This window comes from Neoarius graeffei, chromosome 22 (assembly GCF_027579695.1).
Source record: "Neoarius graeffei isolate fNeoGra1 chromosome 22, fNeoGra1.pri, whole genome shotgun sequence".
NCBI classification, from domain to species: domain Eukaryota; kingdom Metazoa; phylum Chordata; class Actinopteri; order Siluriformes; family Ariidae; genus Neoarius; species Neoarius graeffei.
Genome location: NC_083590.1, coordinates 59,567,727 through 59,588,347, shown reverse-complemented (window position 1 = coordinate 59,588,347; position 20,621 = coordinate 59,567,727). Strand labels below are relative to the sequence as shown.

At 42.9% G+C, this 20,621-nt stretch overlaps 1 long non-coding RNA gene and 1 pseudogene across 1 annotated transcript; both read right to left on the bottom strand.

The window, feature by feature from the left end:
- Positions 1–5,266: 5,266 nt before the first annotated feature.
- LOC132870337 (protein translocase subunit SecA-like) lies at positions 5,267–15,043 on the bottom strand (annotated as a pseudogene).
- Positions 15,044–15,204: 161 nt separating this feature from the next.
- LOC132871026 (uncharacterized) lies at positions 15,205–19,285 on the bottom strand. The gene is made up of 2 exons (XR_009651242.1): positions 15,865–19,285; positions 15,205–15,682 (listed from the first exon to the last, which is right to left on the bottom strand). It is a non-coding gene; the product is annotated as an uncharacterized LOC132871026 (long non-coding RNA).
- Positions 19,286–20,621: the final 1,336 nt, after the last annotated feature.

The following is a 20,621-nucleotide window of genomic DNA, read 5'->3' as shown; positions in this document are numbered from 1 at the left end:
TTTTTTTGTTGTCTAAATCATTACTGACGAACTCTCATATTGATGGTGTTTTTAGAATAGATGAAAATGAATAAAAGTATTATATTATTATAAACACTGAAGCAGAGGGAGTTCAGCTCCTGCTAGCTGTACTGCTGAGGTGAGGAGGCGGAGCTGAGCTCTGGAGGGCTCCGGCCCAGTTTAATCTCTGTATGTATACCAAATTATATACCAGTTTAAAATATACCAGTTTAATCTATGTATATATACCAAAGCCAAACAGTGCTCACGTTGTTGTTTGATTGTTAAATGCATTAAAACTAATATCAGAAAACAGAGCATGTCCTATGCAGCACTAGCATGACTTCTGGTACAAGTCATTTATGTTAAAAATGTAATTAGTTTGAATTAAACAAAACAGCCATCTTCATAAAAAATGTCCAGACAGGTGTCCACAGGGACATCAGGGAGGGGGTTGTAGATCTCTGTAGGTTTTCTTCTTTGCCCACCATCATAATGTCAGGTGTCAATATCGCACTGCAAATAGAAAACAAGAATTGATCCACTGCTAAGCTCAATGCAGACTGTGATTTATTATAGTAAATATACTGTACACACTAAAACTTTGTCTTTTCTGCCACTTCAGTCAAACTTCATTATTAACCCCACCCACTGCAAACTTCTACAGACTCAGGAGGAAATAGCTGCACACTACTCCTCTGATTCACATGACAACTAACCATCAAGACTTTGTGCAGTGCTCGCAGGGCACCAGTCACATGTTGCTAGTGCTGTTTAAGGGAAGCGAGAGGTTGCCACTCAAGAGGGTTATGAGTTGTGAGCTGATGACTTCAGTCAGCTCAGCCTGTATTTTTAGCTGGCGATGGTGAGCCCAACCAATTTCGGCCTCATGTCCTAGGTATGGCTAGAACATGTGGCTCTGCTTCATTTACCATCCACCCCTTTATTAACCATTCTCATACTACACACACTGCTTTCTTATATTAAATATTACATTACCTTTGCATTACAGCAGATTGGAGACTTGCTTCCTGTACACATCGTTTTGGTCATTGTAGCGCCAGTTCTTGATCCATGTAGTAATGGTGTTGAGGTTGGCTTGTGTCGTGACATGCTTGGGATTAAGCTCTTTGTACCATTCTTGAACTGTTTTGTCAAAATGTTGCTGAAAACTTTGTTCAAAAATGGTGAGCCTGATTTTACTCATTTGGTTGTTATTGAAGTTTTTGAAGTTCTTGGCACTTTTTAACTTGAATCTGGACATTGCACCCAGAATGGTGAGTTTGAAGGTGCCCACAACATCCTCCTGGTTAATTGTCTGACCCAGTAACTTCCTGAATGCCTTGGTTTTTGTACTGGGAAATTCACAATGTGCTTCTGTTGGAACATAAACAGTAAGAAGTTCATTTCTGTGATATTTTTACACGTTAAGAATCAGATTTGAATTCAGAGGATGTTACTTTGTTACCACTTCAAGCATGGCTTCAGCTAATTTGCTATTCTGGTTCATGTTTCTAGCTTCCAGTATAGTCCATGGGCCCAAAAGTGATTACCCCCCCCCAAGGGAATTTTCAAGACCCCCCCTAGTTTTCTTCCTTGAGGTGTCCTCAATCCATTTTAGGTTGTTTCCGCAAATCTAAGTACAGTGAAAACCCTGAAAAATCACTTTTTCTACAAACCGCTTGCTTATTTTGCAACATTTTTGGTGTTATTGACTTTCCATCACATTATGGCTTATAACTTCCTTAGTTTTCATCAGAATGACATCACTTTCAGGCCCATGGACTAGTATACTATTCACTGGTGGTTGATAGTCTGCACTGATGAACAGTCCAATGCCAGTATTTTTCTCGCTATATTGCTTCCATTGTTTGTACTTCTGTACTTTTATAACCTCCGATTTGAGTGTCGTCTTGGTTTCTTTTATGACCTTGTTTGGTTTGCCTGCTCCCTCTGCCATGTACCAGTCCCCTCCTCTGATTGAGTCTGTCCACTCTTTGTGCTTGATGAAAGGTTCCCCTTGGTCTGAGTGTCTCAGGAGAGTGTTGCCCTCCAGAGATCAGAGGCAGCCTGCTTCCAAGGTGATTTCTTCTTCACTGGCCTCTGGTTTCATGCTTTGTGCCAAAGCGTGAAACAGGCAGCTCTTGCCTTTGCTGGTCACAGTCACTGTCTGATTATTAATGAGCACATCGTAATGGTCATCTGGGTGCTGGGAACTCTTTGGTCTGTAGATCAGTGTCACAGTTTGACTGGCAGGTTTAGTGCTTGGGTTCAGCTCCTGCATTTTGGTGACCTTGCCATGGCTGCCCTGTGTTAGGATGACAATCTTAGTGGCAGTGGTCTCTGACAGGACTCTGATATCAAGGATAGTACCTGGTGTCTCGTGGCTCCTGATCTTTTCAGCATGTGACTGAGAGAGTTTGCCTGACTTTCCTGCAGCATTATATGTTGAATTCAGGTCTCCTGGCATATACAGTCAAACTGGAAAGTCTGTGCACCCCTTTCACCTTCTCCATGTTTTATTACATTACAGACTTATTCTACAATAGATTGAGTTCATTCTTTGGTCACAAAATTCTACACAAAATAGCCCATAATGACAAAGTGAAAGCAGGTTTTTAGAAAATTTGCTATTTTACTTTACTGACAAAAATAGGTTATTTAGGGGTTACATATCCGTACACACCCTTAGCCTAATACTTGGTTGATGCGCTTTTGGCGGCAATTACAGCTTCAAGGCATCTTGGGAAAAAGCTACAAGCTTGGCACACTTGTTTCTGGACATTTTTGCCCATTCCTCTTGGCATATCTTTGCAAGCTCTGTCAGGTTGGATGGGGAGCATCGGTACACAACCATTTTTAGCTCCTTCCACAGATGTTCAATTGGATTCAGGTCTGGGCTCTGGCTGGGCCACTCAAGGACATTCACAGACTTTCTCTGAAGCCACTCCTTTGTTCTCTTGGCTGTGTGCTTCGGGTCGTTGTCATGTTGGAAGGTAAACCTTAGCCCCAGTCTGAGGTCCAGAGCACTCTGGAGCAGGTTTTCTTCAAGGATCTCAGTGTACTTAGCTGCATTCATCATTCCCTCTATCAGGACTAGTTGCCCCGTTCCTGCTGCTGAAAAACATCCCCACATCATGATGCTGCCACTGCTATGCTTCACTGTAGGGATGGCATTAGCCAGGTGATGAGTGGTGCCTGGTTTCCTCCAGACGTGACGCTTGGTATTCAGGCCAAAAAGTTCAATTTTGGTTTCATCAGACCAGAGAATCTTGTTTCTCATGATTTGAGAGTCCTCTAGGTGCCTTTTGGCAAACTCCAAGAGAGCTGTCATGTGCCTTTTACTAAGGAGTGGCTTCCGTCTGGTCACTCTATCATAAAGGCCTGATTTGTGGAGTGCTGCCTGGATGGTTGATCTTCTGAAAGGTTCGCCCATCTCCACAAGGATATGCTGGAGCTCTGTCAGAGTGACCCTCAGGTTCCTGCTAACCTCCCTGGGCAAGGCCCGTCTTCCCCAATCACTCAGTTTGGCTGGGTGGCCAGGTCTATGAAGATTCTTGGTGGTTCCAAACTTCTTCCATTTATGAATGATGGTGGCCACTGTGTTCTTTGGGACCTGTAAAGCTGCAGCAATTTTTCTGTACCCTTCTCCAGATCTTTGCCTTGACACAATCATGTTTCTGAAGTTGGCCCCATGGCTTGGAGTTTGCTCTAACATGCACTGTCAACTGTGGAACCTTATATAGGCAGGTGTTGGCAATCCCCAAGCATGTCCAATCAATTGAATTTACCACAGGTGGACTCCAATTAAGTTGTAGAAACATCTCAAGCAGTATCAGTGGAAACAAAATGCACCTCAGCTCACTTTTGAGTGTCATATCAAAAGGTGTGCACACTTGTGTACATAATATTTTCATTTTTAATAAATTAGCACAAATGTCTAAAAGCCTGCTTTCACTTTGTCATTATGGGCTATTTTGTGTAGAACTTTGTGACAAAAAATGAACTCAATCTATTGTAGAATAAGTCTTTAGCCTAATAAAATGTGGAGAAGGTGAAAGGGGTGTGCAGAGTTTCCAGCTTGACTGAATGTACTGTATCTGTTGTTTTGTCCAGCTCTGAGTTTTTCCTCTGTCCTGTCACTTTTTAAGCCAGTTCTCACATTATGGCTTATGAATCCATTTACACAAACTTGAACGTAAGACACAATGTGAGTGGTGAGCTTTTGGTGGAACACGTCGACCAAAGCATTGGCTACTAAAGCACGGATGGTGTCGGCTATATCCTGCTTGAATTCCTTCAGAGTTTCAGTTTCTGAAGCAGAGAACTGATCGTGCTTCACTTTCTCTGAGAAACGTTTTTCCCTTTTAAATTTATTCATCTCTTCCTCAAGCTTTGACAAAAACTTGGGTGACAGGCTGTGCACTGCACTACAGCCAGTCATCCCATGTGAAGGACTTTGATGGCTGTCAGAATCACACGTGCTTTGCTGCTGGTCCCTGGTTTAACTCTGTCAGTCACTTTGGAATTGAAGAAATTAAGCTTCTGCTGCCAGCTGAGGTCAGCGTAGAATGGCTGTAATGCAGCTTTGCTGAATTTTTCAAAAACAGCCAGAAGTTTGCTCTTTCTTTCCAATGAGAGATACACCAATAGAAATGGCTTTTTCTATAGCCCATGATGTCCAACTGAATTCTCCTGTCACCATGGTCTTGATGCCATAGATGCAGTCTGATATTCCTTCAGTGATCAGTCCCATACCAACTAGAGCTAGTGTTCCATATGTAAATACAGTGAGCAGTGCCCCTCCAATAATCTGCAAAACTCCAAGATAGAACTCCAGCAGACCTTCCCATGAGAAACTAGGCTCCTCTTCCACAGCAAAGACATATATCAGACCTTGACTGGACAGATTGTAGGCCTCCAACTGGAGATCTTCATCAGCGTTTGACACCAGGGAAAACATGGGTGATTTATTGGCCACTGCATCCCTCCCCGTCTTTTATCTCCTCCAGCTTCTTGATAGCCTCTTTGATGTTTTTATCAAACTTACTGAGCATGTTGCTCTTGGTTGTTAAATGTTTTTTGAGGCTGTTTGGGTTACTTTTGTCTGAGTCAGCAGAGGACATTTTTACAAACTGCAGACAGACCATGCATTCCTCACTGAGGTACTTCAAAGACTCCTGTGCTTTCCTGAGATCATCTCTGGCCTTAGTGAGGTAATCTTCCTTTTTCTGCTTTATAGTGCAGTATGCATGACTATAAAATGCTATTGTTGCCCAAGTTTCATCTCCTTCAATAGCTTTCTCAAACAGCCTTGAGCTGACATCCCATCGTTTTTTGCCCAGTGTGATATTCCCAAAGTTGATGTAGTGGTCAATGCTTGAACATGGTGAAGTATGACTTTGAGGCTGACTTTTTGCCAGAGATAAATCAGTTTTCAAGCTTGTTTGCAATTCATTTCTTTTCAACTGTTCAATTTCCTCTGTTTTAGTTTGCAACCAAATCCCCCAGAAATCATTCATGGTGGCGACAACAGCTCTTTCTTCATCTGTGTTCCTGTAAATATCCTGAAGGATCTCACAGTACTCTGAAAACAGGTCCTTCCACAGTTTCATCTCGGTAACATCGTTCATCATGCCATTTATCATTTGTGCTGCAAGTCTGTCCTTTGTTTTCTTTGCCTTATCCAGTGAAGACACTGTCCTGACGGACTCCTGCAGATGATCAGTGGTCATGATTACCTGTGCAGATCCAGGTTTACCTTTGCGTGCATTTTGACCAAAAGCCTGGAGTTCCACTCTTGTGTTCTCAGACAGGAAGGACAGGATAACAAATAATCCTCCATTGTTGTTCACCTCTTTGCAGACTTTTATGTCTGGGCCATGTCCAGCAAGGTTTGTGGTGACAGTGACATCACCAGGATCTAGTGTCTTACTTATTTTGCTCAAACTGTCTTTGTCACTGCAGATGTAGAGAATGATTTGACCTGGGATGATGCTTTTCAGCTCCTCATGCAGTTGGTTGGTCTTGTTGATAGTTTCACAGGTCACCAAGGCTGCTCTTCCACCTCTGTATGAATTTGGGGAAATTTGAGCCATAACCACATTTTTTTATTTCAGATTTCCACTCTTCAGTTGAAGTCTTCAGAGTACCTTTGACCTTAAACAATTTCTTCCAGTTGAAAGTTGGCATTTTAGTCTAGTCGTGATTTCATGAACCCGGAAATGTTGAGTACCCTAAAGTTTTATTGCAGAAATATCATCTATAGGCCTAATGGATAGAATTTAGCTTGGTTGCCCAAAGTTGCACTTTGAGCAATTTGCATAATTTGCATAAATAGGCGATTAAACTGAGATTATTACAGGTGAATAGGCTAAAAAAAATAATAGATATCACCATCAAACTTTCTCAGTTGATTACTTATGCTAACATGAGAAAAAAATGTATTGCATGTTTTTGTAATTTAATGTTTAAATATGCAAATGAGGCCATAAACCATCAAATATGCGCTCATTTGCATACACACAAAATCATATTCATTGATGAAGCCCGAGTCAAAATAATTTTACTGAGGGTAAAAATGTATACTTGGGGGTATGATTTGGTGAAAAACGTTTAAGGAATCTGATCAGGTGGCAGTGTTTGGACTACTGTATGGATAGATTAAGGAGTGTTCCATGCAGAACAAGTATCCAGCATGCACAAACGCACCCAAACTAACCCAAAAGAACAATAACACAATAACTATGTACATGAACTGCAAATGTGCAAACAAACTGTAAAATAACTATATATAGTATGCATGAACAACCACACCATCCCACTTAATAGCCTTCACCATCTTCATAATTTGTTTCTTCATTCCCTTCAGTCTCATCATCTTCATCTGTATGAGCTGTGAATGGGTTGCAGCAGCCGACCTCATCCCCTTCACACTTGCAGTAGTCAGTGCAACTGATACTTGCAGCATGGCAGCTACAGTTTCCTTTACTACAGGCCTTCAATGTGCTGCAGCTACAGCTGGTGACATCAAGCAGCTGTACTGGAGCCACTGCCTGGATGGCAAGAGCAGGCATGATAACCCTTCCACCAACCTCCCATCCAAACTTAGTGATGTCTCTTGCTTCTACAGGTGGCTCTCTCTGACCTGCAGCCTTCCACAACATGACCTGAAGATGAGCACACAGTATGTGTAGCATCAGGTTGGCATCAGTAGGAGGAAGCTTTTTAAGTTTAGGAGGCTTTTTGCTGCGACTGTAAATCTGGTAACGAGTGCTATTCATCGACTTGGCCTTCTTCTGCCCATACAGTGCGACAAAGAACTCAGTCCCAACATCTTTTAGGGCACTGTGAGTAGCATCAGGTTCACCAAGCACTGTATTGAGACCAGGGATAGAATTCCCTAGGAGTACTTTCAGGGCAGATGTCTTGCCCTTTCCACAGGGATAGGAAGCAGTGTCGCATCCCGATAGTGCATGCATCCCCAGGAGACCTTGACACCTCTCACCCAATTCTCTGACAGTGGCATTTATATCCAGGATGGTGCCATTCCACTTCTCCATCTGCACTGTTGATTTGACATTGGCCTTCCAAGCCCAGTACACCAACAGAACAAATACATCAGTGTCATCACTCAGGATACTTATTATTGGAGCCCCTGCTTCAGCTGCATGGAGCATGTAGCTAACTAGGGTGATGTCAGCCTCTTCATGCTTCACAATGCAGTCTGTGTCGTTCACAAACAAGATGTTATTAGTGGTGAGGTCAAAAGTGCATAGAAGGCGTGATAGCTGGGCTTTGGTTGATGTGCTCTTCATCACAGCTTCTCGACAAGGAAGTGGTGTGTTGATTGTCAGCTTATAATCAGTTGCACCAATTCCTCCTCACCTTCTCCTCTCATGATCCTTGGCACTGGGTTCATCATTGTACCGGTCAAAGATGATGAGGGCCTCATTAACTCCGGCTACAGTATAGGCATTTGAGAGGCGTGTATTGATGCTTGAGGCAATGTCCTTAATCGTACCTGCCGCTGGCCAGACAATGTGATATAGCAATTGACTTCCATCGACTAAAACAACATTGGGAAGTGAAGCATTCTCATGAGGCACTCCCAATTTTCGGACAAGGACAGACTTGTCACCCTTCCTTAGGCAGCCAAATTCATCAATGAGTGATGGTGGAACTGGACTGAGCTCAAGATCAAAAACATCTTTCAACTCTATGCTGCCCCACAACTAAAAGTTGAGCAAACAGGGCCTCCATGTCATAGACGGGCTGGCCTTTCACAGTCAATGCTTTTTTTATCACCTCCATGGTTGTGATTTTCTTACCAATGGAGCTATGGAAGCCTTCAGGAAGGGAATTTGGAAAATCTTTGCTCTGCTGTTCACCAATCTGAAGAGCATTCTGCACATTCACTGAACCTGGTGCCACTTGGCCATTCACAATGTTGTAGAGACTTTGCTGATTCTCTTTTAAGGGATGAGAATGTTGCTGGAACTCCTCCATCATTTTATTGCGATCTCCTTGATCAAGCTGTTGTCTCCTCTCACCTTCCTCCTTGTGTGTATTAGTCTGTTTTACATCTCCATGAACATTTTCCTCCTCTGGATTTTCCTGGTTCACATACATGTCCTCCACTGTCTGAGAAAGGTGGGAACAAATGGGATAGGAATTGATCCACACTGCAACTTGGACCTCATTGGTTGAGATGCCTTTCAGTCCTCCTTGTCCTTTCCCTTGTTTAATATAGGTCTGCTCACCAAACTGGTCAGCAGGGACAGCAGTTCCACCATCGGAATGGCGACAGACATGAGCTCCTGCTAAGAGGTCCTCCTTAGCATCATGTGGAAGGTTCTGCACCATCCTTAGGTACCAAGTGATATACCGGCCATAATTATGGTGCCCAGCAGCAAAGAAGTATGGTATCATCTGCCTGAGACAGTGCTGTTGTAGGAGGAAGTCTCCCTGTCTCTCTGCACGAACAAAATTAAGTGCGATGAAGGTGGGACAAATCAGGCAGTCCACCCAAAGCCTGCCTGTAGGGTGTTCACATGCCTTGTCCAGATATTCTGTAATGGCAGCATCAGTCTGTGGTCCCTCTTGCAGAAGGTCTTGGAGGAGAACCTCCAAGAGCATCCGATATGCACGCAGTGCATTTGTCCAGGATTTTCCATTGACAATGTTTGCAATGCCACCAAATGCCACAGTAAGCAGTTGTTCCATGCCAGAACCCTTCATCAAGAATCCAATGCAGCCAAGGAATGACATCAGAGTGTGCATCATTCCAGGATGGATGATGACAGACTTCCATCTCATTGGGTTACCCCATTGGATTTGACATGCCACAATATAGAGCTGAAGATCCATTGTGATGTGTGCATATTTCATGCCAAAGCTCTTCAATGATCTTTCAAGGTAGACTAGAGTTGTGAGCACAGTATCAGGGTGTGAAGGTGGAGAATCGATAAGGGGCCCAAACACTGCAATTGTTTTAGGCTTGGTGGTAGTTTGTGATTTCCTGTCTTCATATGTGTTATAGCCTGCCCAATCCACTGGATTTAAGTGGGAGAAGAGCTGTGATAGCCAAGCAGCATCTCTTTCCTTTGCTTGTGTCAAGCTGGTGGAAACCTGGCGCATTTCTTCCGGACTAGGACTTTTCACAGGAAGAGCTGGTGGTTTCAACTTAGGGGGGCCAGAATAGTGCTCCAGTTGAAGAGACTGATGAGTGAGCCATAAAGACCTTTCCTCAGTCCACCTTAACCTTGGGATCTTAAGTTGCATCACTCCAATGTTGCCAGTCATAATGGTGCCAGGTGCAGGATGTTGTGTGAACTCCGAAACCATTGCATGCGTACTCTTCATTCCATTCAGAGTTGTAATATAGAGGTCATAGTTGTCTGCCCAGCTGAATATGGGGCCCAACTCAGTTGTCAAACCAAGACTTTTGTGATACTCAGCTGGGTCCTTTGTTACAAACTGAGCTGCAGATTTTCGGAACCGAAGAACCTCATCATATTTGGTGACAAAGCCATGATCATTGAGGGACTCTATCAGCTCACGGCTACCATACTTATGGTGGAGCTTCACAGCAAGTCCTAATGTTGTTTGATTGTGTTTGCCACTGATGTGCTGCTGGATGGACTGTGTGAGACTGAGTGAAGCCTTGGTTGTTGATCCCCCAGGAACCAGTTTTGAAACAAATGAGAGTAACATAGCACTTGTGTCCTTTATGATCTTTGCAAAGGAGAAGTCACTCAGATCGTAATCTTTTGGCTTATGTATACTGGCCACCTCTAATTTGATCCTCCTGATGAGCCTGTCCAGTTCATCTTCATCATCAATGTTTGACCGCTTCACCATTTTCAATGTTTTAGCTAAGTAGTTTTTGAAACCAACTACTGTATCACAGCCCTCCACATTCAACACTACAATGTCTTTACCAAAATAGTCAGATAAGTTTGCGAACATTTGCTTCCGAGTCAGTGTACCTGAGTTTGCAATGTATATTTTATACAGCTCAGTCATGGTCCACGTCTCTTGCATTTTCCCCTTCATTTCCTCAACCACAAATCTCAAAGCTTTATCGATTGCTGGCCTACATGACACAGAATTGACAGAATTTAGTGGAATTTTGCGGAAATTGTCATAGCAGCTTTTGTGGTACTGAGCATCGTTGGCATGCAAATCTCCTCGTACACCTGCTAATCTTAGAGACACTGCCGTTGCCCAGGCATCTTGCTGCTCATCATATGTCTTCCAACACCTCTTTGAATGTTCTTTTTCCTTTCCCCCATCAACTGTTCGGCACTGAATCACGTGCTTCCAACGCTCAGGGTTCTTTGGATCCTTAGGCATGCATTCATTTCCACACAACAGACAGTCTCTTTTAAATTCAAATGGTTGAGTCTGTGATTTGAGTGGCCTATGACCAGGATTAATTGACACAGAACCCTTCCTCTTCTTCGCATGACTGTGCCTTGATCTGGAGGTGTAATTGCAATAGCAGGTTTTATGTGCTAAAATGGAAACAGTTTCCCCCTCAGAGGCAACATGGGATGCTAAAATTGTGTGTAGGTCGTCTCCGTTCTCTTTGCTTTGAGAGATAATTGTGTTGATGGCTGAGCTTTTGAAAATTTGACATTGACCTTTGCCATTACATGGCGTGAAGAAGCAGCTGTTTTGCTGTCCATACTGACCATGAATGAGGGAACGGGTCAAAAACAAGTTGTTAATATTGTTTGAGTCTGATTCTAGGTGTTATACCAACAAAATATGACCTTGCATCAGGGAAGTTAAAGATACTGCATGAATGACATTCATATTATCCATATAAGCAAATGATAAACAATTGCTTGCACTTTAATGAAACACTTACAGTATCCACTAAAGTATATCTGGTAAGGCATTAATTTAGATTTTCCAACATACTGTAGATTCTTTACACTTAGATTACTTTATCCAGTCCAGATGGAATTGTCGATGTTAGGGGTATAGTCATTCACCATGGGAGAGAAAAGTGATCAAGTAGAGAGTCAAGTAGCAAGTGAATGTGTCAGTGTCTGGACTAAATATTTTACTGTCAAGTAAAAGCTAATTATGTAATACCATAGAACAATAACTAAGTAAAAGCTAAATGTGTAATACCATAGCAGAAAATCAGGATTGAGAGTCTGGAGAGGTCAGTGAAATGAGACTTTTATTCTCTTTCTCAGCCCAGTCTCGGTTTTTAACATTTAATTAATGTCCTGAATTTGACAAGTCAGAGCTTTATTTTCCACTAGCAAGATCTAGGTGGATGCATGTGTATGGATGCTTATGCTGACTGACAAGCACAGAATGTAGGCTGTGGTAAAAAGTGTAGTTGGTGAACTGTGTTCTTCACAGATGTCTGGGAACGTGGAGCTGAATTGTCAGAATCCTTTTTCTGGCGACTTTCGGCCGTTCTCTTGGTCTGACTTAGCCTTTATGGCTGTCTACTACTACTACTGTCTACTAGATTCCTCAAAAGGTTTTCACCAACTCAGACCCCCCAAGTACACATATTTACCCTTAGAAACCTTTTTTGACCCTGGCTTTATCAAACAAATTTAGTTTTGTTTGTATGCTAATTAGCATATTTTTGTTGATTTATGGCCTCATTTGCATATTTAAACATCAAATTACAAAAACATGCAATACATTTTTTTTCTCATCTTAATGAGTAATCAACTGAGAGAGTTTCATGGTGATATATATTATTTAATTTTTTTTGCCTATTCACCTGTAATAATCTCACATTAATCGCCTATTTATGCTAATTATGCAAATTGCTCAAAGTGCAACTTTGGGCAACCAAGCTAAATTCCATCCAATAGGCCTATAGATGACATTTATGCAATAAAACTTTAGGGTACTCAACATTTCTGGGTTTACTATTGGGCTTATGGGGATCACGACTAGACTATTTGGCAGGCAGAGAGATTTGAATATAGGCCCTGCAGAAACAGCATGTCTGTTTCACTCCCAAGCATCCCTGTTGTTCCATATATTTTTCCCTTGGTATTTTTGAAAAAAATAAATGTTAGAAATGTAGTTTGTCACTGTTGAAATTGTGCTCAGTTTAACTTGGTGTTTAATCTCAATGAACTGCTGCAGACCATCACCCATTTCTTACTCAGTTCTCCAGTACCAGTGGATCTGAAGTCCACTGGACAGATGCTGTCATTTTCTACAACGTACTCCCATCCTTGCTTCAATCTCATTGCCAGAAAGGCATTCTGAATCCACACCGGCAATTTCTTCTCTATCAGATTTCTCAGGAATCCAGGGATGCTGACTTTGTCTGTATTGTTTTTGCATGGAGTATACTGAATTTTCCCAGAGATGAGTTCTGCAATGGCCTGTACAAGAATTTCTTCAGAATGATAAAGAGGACAACACAATCCTTCATTCAAAACAAGAAATGCAAGGTCTTGAATCTCCTGGTTGTTGTACTCCCTGGCCTTTCTAAGTTGGAGCAATCCATTCTCATCTAAAGTGTAGACAGTGAAACTGTAGGGGACATAGTGCTGCAGTTCTTGGAAGAAATCTATCATAGCATCTTGACTCACAGTTTTCAGTTTCCTGAGAAGTTAATCTTTTTCACTTTTGAAGATGTCCTCTGTAAGTCCTTCTGGCACAATCTTTGATTCTTCAGCAATACGTAAAATATCCATGGGGTTAGTAATTTCTTCTGTATCAAATGAATCATATATGGCCCTGAAGAATGAAGCTGGGGGACTCTGTATGGATGTCTGGTGTCCTGTTGACAGGAAGCCGCACTGATGGGCATGGCCCCAGATCATGGCCAGAAGAATGTTCAGGTGCTGCATGGAGACCATGGGACTGGAGAGATAGATCAGCTGCACTCCCTGATCCAGCAGCAGGGAGTCCACGTCATCAATAATGATGCACTGATAGCTGCGATCAGTCCTCACATCCTTCATGTCAAATATCTGATGAAGATGATCTGCAGCAAAGGCCTCGATTGTTCCATAGACCACATCCTTCTGGTAGCATTCCTTTCTATCTTTATCTTTGGTTTTATTTGTGTTTGTGTCAACTGTGATGCCAAATTATTGGTAGAAGTCAGTCCATTCTTCTGCATCTTTTTCACATAGCACAGAAGAGCTGGATACCACATCTACTTTTTCACCCTGAAGTGCATGCAGCACTGCAAACATTGCTATGACACAAGACTTCCCTTTTTCAGTTCCCGTCTCCAGGAGCTTTCCAGTGTTAGACAAGGCCAAGAGGCTCCAGCTTAAAGGTCAACTAAGTTAAAAAAATTAACTTTCATAATATGTTTATTCTTACCTAAAAACACAAAACCCGACTTGGAAGTAAAGCAAGAAAGTTGTTCTTCTCAAAATCGTATATTTTTAGTGAAGTTACAAAATATCCCTTTCTGATTGGACAACAGGTGATGACGTATGTTTCAGAATACAATGCAGAAAGTACCTGAAGAAGTCCCTGCAGTTTTTGTGGAAATGATCGATAAGGATTGAAATAAAAGGGACACATTGTGTTGTGCATTGTTTTCCATTGTGTCACGAAAGGTGTAGGCCTGTGTAGCAAATAAGATGTTATTTCAACGCCCTGATTTGTAGGTTGACTATTTTCATTCCGTGACACAGGTGCACATGCTCTGCCTGTGCGTCAATGCCGACTGCCGTCGAATCAGTGTGCTGCAGAGAGATCCCCGAAGTGACTGCAAAAATACAAGCCTACAATGAGCAACAGAATGCACAACTAGAGTGCATCACGTCTCACCCAGGCTTTCAAACAGTCTGCCTGGATAGATGGGTACTGGAGACAGCACACTACCAGTATGTGCAGCAGTATGGTGAGCAGTGTTCGAACTATGCCGATATTTTCGGGGGGTCCCTTTTTTTCCCTTGGGGGGGTGCTTGTGCTTGTCTCAGAGCGCGGATCTCCAAACACATGAGAAGCCTATCTTACGCACATATCACACGGACTCCACACCTCCACACACACATCGCGTCTGAAGTCATAACTCATCAGGGGAAATCGTGTCCGCATTGGCATGTTCAAAAAACAACCTCGTGTCAACAATGATACCACACTCAAGAAAAAAAAAAACCAGTCAGGCTACTCAACACATCTGATCCACAGCAGCACCAAAGCATCACTGGAAATCATGTCAACAACCAATCTTCCACAACACTTCGGATATGCAAATGCTTCCCGTTACACACGATTGCTATGTCAATAAACATCATTTTGCCAATATTTTAGAGACCCCCCAACATTTCCCAAATCATCTCGGATCCCCCGAGTACCCCCGTAGTTTGAACGGTGATGGTGGGCATGCAAGGCAGGATCCATCTGAAAATGAGTGAGTTGTCCCCCTAGAATTCTGATTGGTAACAAAAGTGCTGAGATTTCATGTATTGCTGCAGCTAAAGTCATCACTACTGTAGTAAAATAATAATAATAAAACCACACACAAAGTAAATTCACAAAGTACATTGAATTTACCGGAAATTCAGACATACTGCATATCAGCAGCTGGCTAGATGGTGCTGGGAGTACCTAGGCCGTCATGTCCGCGGTCCACTGCCATCCTGTGCAATCACAAAGATCCGGGAGACATTCCCATCCACTGAATATACAGGTTTCCAGGATGTGGTGTAATGTGGCAAATAAAGACGTTTGAATGTATACTTGAATCAGATTTATTTGTTCTAATGCATTTGTTAACCCTATAACAAAGACAAACCAGAGGTCCAAAGACCTGGGAAAAGGATTCACACAGCATTCCTTCCCAATCCAGTGTGGATACATTATATGTCCATAATCAACACTAACACTTGCTTGAAATAACCTCAGCAATGATAACAAAAAAAAAAAAAAATAATAATAATAAATATGTATGGTGTTGAAACAGAACTGAAAAAGTTTTCAAAGACCCAAAAAGGCACAAGATGACACACATTTGCCCACCAAAAGTTTCTCTGATGTGTACATACAGCACAATACAATCATTTTTTGGAAAATCAGCTGTGATGGCATCGGATTATCTCCTCTTTGGGGGGGTACACATGGCCGCTACTCAAAGGTGGTGGTGATGGCTGCCTCTCTGGTGGTGAAGTGTCAAAGTCTTGCTCCGATACATCAGCCATGAGTTCCTCAACATAGGCTACACACATTAAAAAAACGTGTCAAACATTCAAAAGAAGATTACTGCTTTTAGTTTTGGTGGGCTGTCTGTTTTGTAACACTAGGTAAAGCATTTTACAAATCAGTGCAAAGCCAATATGTGACAGATGTATGGGGGAAATCACAACCTACATAACGTGACATTTTCCACCTTTGACTTACAGTAGTTGCATGGTTCTTTGACTGGCTTAGCTGAAGCACTTCCTGGCTTGTACTTTGGTTTTCAAATACTATAGCGTAGGTCCCCTTTACTTGTCCTTGCCTGCTCTCTGTCACTGTTTGCGTTGTAGTGTAGTGCTGCCAAATGAATCCTGAGATAGAAATGATAGGAAAGAAACAATTTTTTTTTTGATGCTGTTAATATTGATACTGAATGTGATGTTATCTATTATCAGCATGAAAACAGCAACATTCTGAGTTATCAAGATTAGCGAGAGGTATGAACTTACCTGCTGAGGATGCCATGATATCTGTACGACTTCATTTTTGGCGCAAATTTTTTGATGGTCTCATCTTTGGGGAAGCGATGAAAGCTTACCCCGTCTTTATATGTATTGCCACAACCTGCGATTATACACCGAGTAGGCATGGCTGGGGACTGTAGGCGAAAACTCTGGACTCAGTCTTTGTAAGTAACTAAATCAACTCAAATTACTTTCCGCACTTCAGTCCAGGTGCAACGACTATGCCACTGTGTTATTCTGAAACATACGTCACGAGGTCGCGTGACCTATCTCGTGCTCGTAAGTTTATTTTTTGAAGGGTGGAGCTTTGGGTCCTGAAAAACAGATGAAATACCGCTTTCCAGCAATTAGTGCACATTCACAAAATCACGCTCAGAAATGTAAGGTATCTATCTGGTTACATGAAAACACATTTGGATCACTGTGGAATTTTGTTTTTTTAACTTAGTTGACCTTTAACATTTAAGTGGCTTTGGGCCACCACTTTCCTTTGGAAATGATTTTATATGCACATATGTAGTCACGAACAAACACACACCTTCAGTAATCACAAGTGTATCCTGAATTATGTAACCACATATATAAACACACACCTTAAGTAATCACAAGTGTATCCTGAATGATGTAACCATTTCTTTTTATGCTGATTATATACTAATCCAAAGCTGAATATATTGATTTTCAGTAAAGAATAAATGGGGTCAATTCTATTGAAAAGTAATAACAAATTGGTTTGAGTGATCATAATTACAGTAAAATCCAGCAGAGACATTGAGATTGTCTTATGCTGAAAGGTTGGTTTCTGTTAAACCACAGGCCTAATTTACACAGTGTGTCATTCTGACCTCAATGCTTGGCTGATTATCTTATGTTTTGGCTCTTTAGCCTGAGATCATGTTGAATTAAGCAGTTGCTCATTCTAAAGTGCCTTGCAGGTGATGTCACACATTATAACAAGCTGCTCTAAATTGGGAAGTTTCCCAGGCTACAGAGTGGACTTCTTAAATCTTATGGTGTAGTAGAGTGTCCAAGGGCAAAAAAGAGGAGTCAGCCCGCACCTGCAGGTTGTTTGTAGCCTTAGACCTGATGATCTCAGCCAGACTGAATCCAAGTATTGTACACTTTGAATGCAGTGTTATCGTATGTTTTGATTCTTTCTAAATTGGCCATTCATACTGGGAAATTTGGCTCAGTTCTTACAAAGTATGAGAGGTATAAGATATACTGCCCAATAGAAAAACGTTAAAGAAGAATGACATGAAATGTGAACCAATGAAATTATTTGTGTACACTGTATTTTTCTTTGAGACAGTATAAAATGATAACTTTGTAATTTTTGAGTCGGTTCACTCTGCAGACCGAACTCGGCTTTTACTGGTTGAATAAAAGTCTAAACCTTTCTGCAACTTGGACTTTGAATCTTTTTTTTTTGCTTGGAGAGTCAGAGTGTTTCCATGACATAATTCGGTGACCCAGAAGTGATTTGGAAAGAAGCCTCTCACCTGACTGCACTTGGGTGTCTGAACTGCACTGCACAAACAGTGGCTGCAACAAAGCAAAGGTGAGCAATTTTTTGCTACTAATTTGGTTCATGAAGTTTGTGCAGTTATGGTTTTGGCTCCAAGTGTGGCGGTAAGAGGACTAAATTTGAACAACTTAGTAAAAGTGGAAACATTTTTTTAAACAGTAATTTTGAGATCGAAAGGGAAATTGGCACGGTGTTGTTTTTTGCAGTTGTTATGATATGTGTTATGTTTCACTGGCTGAATTTCCCTGATAATCTCTGGTCCTAACAAGGAGTTGCAGAAACGTTGTTGTTGCTTATGAGGAAAAGCCTCGAAGGAAGACAGATCGCACATTAAATCCCGTCCTAGAAGAGATTGAAGATTAGCGGGTCACGTTAAGAGATCGGGTTGAGAGAAGAAGAGTACTGCAGTTTTATGTTCCTGCGATACCGCTTTTAATGCCAGATTTAGCTTAGTGGAAATTCTTCTTTGTACCTAAAAGGTCAGTACTTGCAGATGTCGGTTTCCTGGGTACACTGTTTTTAGCCTGAATTTAGCATGAGGTACCTGTGAAATGCTATCCTGTGCTTAAAAGGTCTGCATGGGCAGGAGATGTCTTGTCTAAAGAGATAAAGCACTAAATTCTGTTGTTTGTGTGTCTAAAGAGATAAAATGCTGAATTGTGTTGTTTGTGTGTCTAAAGAAGTAAAGTGCTGAATTGTGTCATTTGTGTTGTGACGACCCTCTGCATCTCTGTCAGTCTGGGCTACCACTGAGTCTTGGCTGGCGGGAATAGCAGAGTGGTTGATTGGAATTAGTCACATGTGGCAGCTGGCTTTAAAAGCCGGGAACAGCTTGCCCCTAAGACACTTGGCTCTGCCCTTACACTTAGAGCCTAACACTCACATTCTCTTTCCTCCATGACATACAGGCACTCATTGTATCTTTTATACATTCCCTTGCTACACCACAATCATTTTTTGACTCTCACTCTGATCCCTGCTGGCTTTCCACTCATTCATTACATTCACTACCAGAAGCCCAGATTCCCTAGACATATCTTTTTTTTTTCCCTGATGCAAATACATTTATTTTGTTAACTTCATTTTGGTGTTTGACTCCGTTCATGTTTGAGGCCCACGTCTGGGTCATAACATGAAATTGGGGGCTCATCTGGGATTTGGTTGTGGAAGTTTGGTAGCGCGATATACTGCTTTGTGTGTAGCCTTGTGTGCAGCTTTTACCTTAGTGAAAGCCTGTTGGCACTGTCCGGTCCACTGGACCGGATCTGGTGCTCCCTTTTTAGTGAGATCAGTTAGCGGGTTGGTGATGTCCAAATAGTTAAGTATGAACCTACGATAGTAGCCAGCCAGCCCCAGGAAATGCCCCCCCCTCTTGGTCTTGGGCCTCGGGCAGGCTGCAATTGCTGCAGTTGTTAGGGTTTTGCTGGAAATCGAACCCGGGTCGCTGGTGTAATGATCCAGCAAACCCCCACTAGGCCACCAGGGGAATGACTCAAGTGCAGAGGAGTGAGGTGAAAGTAGAGTACAAAAAAACAGTTTATTTACAATATTTACAATCCAAGGCAAAAACAAAAGTATAATCCAAATGCTCAGAAGATAACCAGGGAAAAAAACAAAAGTTCAAAATCAAAACAAAGAGCCAAAAACCAGAAAAGAAGAGGCAAAAATTCAAACACTCAGAAGATCCAAAAATAGTAAATACAAAGTCCAAAAAAGTCCAAAAGAAAGCAAAGTACAAAAACCACAAAGACATAGGCGAGGAACACAGAACAGAGGTGTCAGGTGATAACAGCACAAAGACTCCGTGACTAGGGACCAAACTGAGGAAGTATTTATACACAGGGAAATTAGAAACTAGGCGGGGCAGGAAAGAAGGAACAGGTGAGGCAAAAAGCACATGAAAACAAGCAATCAAAACAAACACAGAAGCAGTGGCGGCCTCTAGAGGCCAAAACAAACATGACAAGAAAAAGCAATGACAGCGGCCTATAGAGGCCAAGACAGTCCCCAGTCCTAACAGGACCCCCCCTTCAAGGAGCGTCTCCTGACGTTCCCAGGGCGATCCGGATGGGCCGAATGGAAGTCCCGACACAGATCCTTGTCTAAAACGTCCCGAGCAGGAACCCAGCAGCGCTCCTCAGGGCCATAGCCCTCCCAGTCCACTAGATATTGGAGCCCACCGCGGACCTGGCGGGAGTCAAGCAGACGGCACACGGTGAACACAGTCTGACCCTGGAAGATGCGGGGGGGCGGGGGGTTCCTAGGGACAGGGGCATACGTGGACGACAGTACGGGCCGCAACAGGGAAACATGTAATGTGGGGTTGATCCTTAGAGTCCGGGGCAACTGGAGCCGGTAGGCGACAGGGTTCACCCTGCGCACAACCTTGAAGGGGCCAATGTAGCGAGGAGCAAGCTTGCGGTTCTCCACCCGCAGTGGGAGGTCCTTGGGGGACAGCCAAACCCACTGCCCAGGGCGGAAAATGTGGGCAGGCCTTCTATGGCGGTTGGCCCTGGAAGTCTGGATGAGGGTCCTCCTGACCTTGTTCCAGGTCTTGCGACACCGTCTCACATACTGGTTGACCGAGGGCACCCCAGCGTCCTCCTCCTGTTCTGGAAACAGAGGTGGCTGGAACCCGAACTGGCACTGGAACGGCGACAACCTGGTGGCAGATGACTGCAGGGTGTTGTGGGCATACTCTGCCCATGGCAGCCAGGTGCTCCAAGATGTCGGGTTATCCATCGCCAGGCCTCGCAGGGTGGTTTCCAGGTCCTGGTTGAGCCTCTCGGTCTGGCCGTTGGACTGGGGGTGGAACCCAGAAGAGAGGCTGGCAGTGGCCCCGATGAGTTTGCAGAACCCCCGCCATACTCGGGAGGAGAACTGGGGCCCCCAGTCTGAGACGAAGTCCTGCGGGAAACCAAAGACTC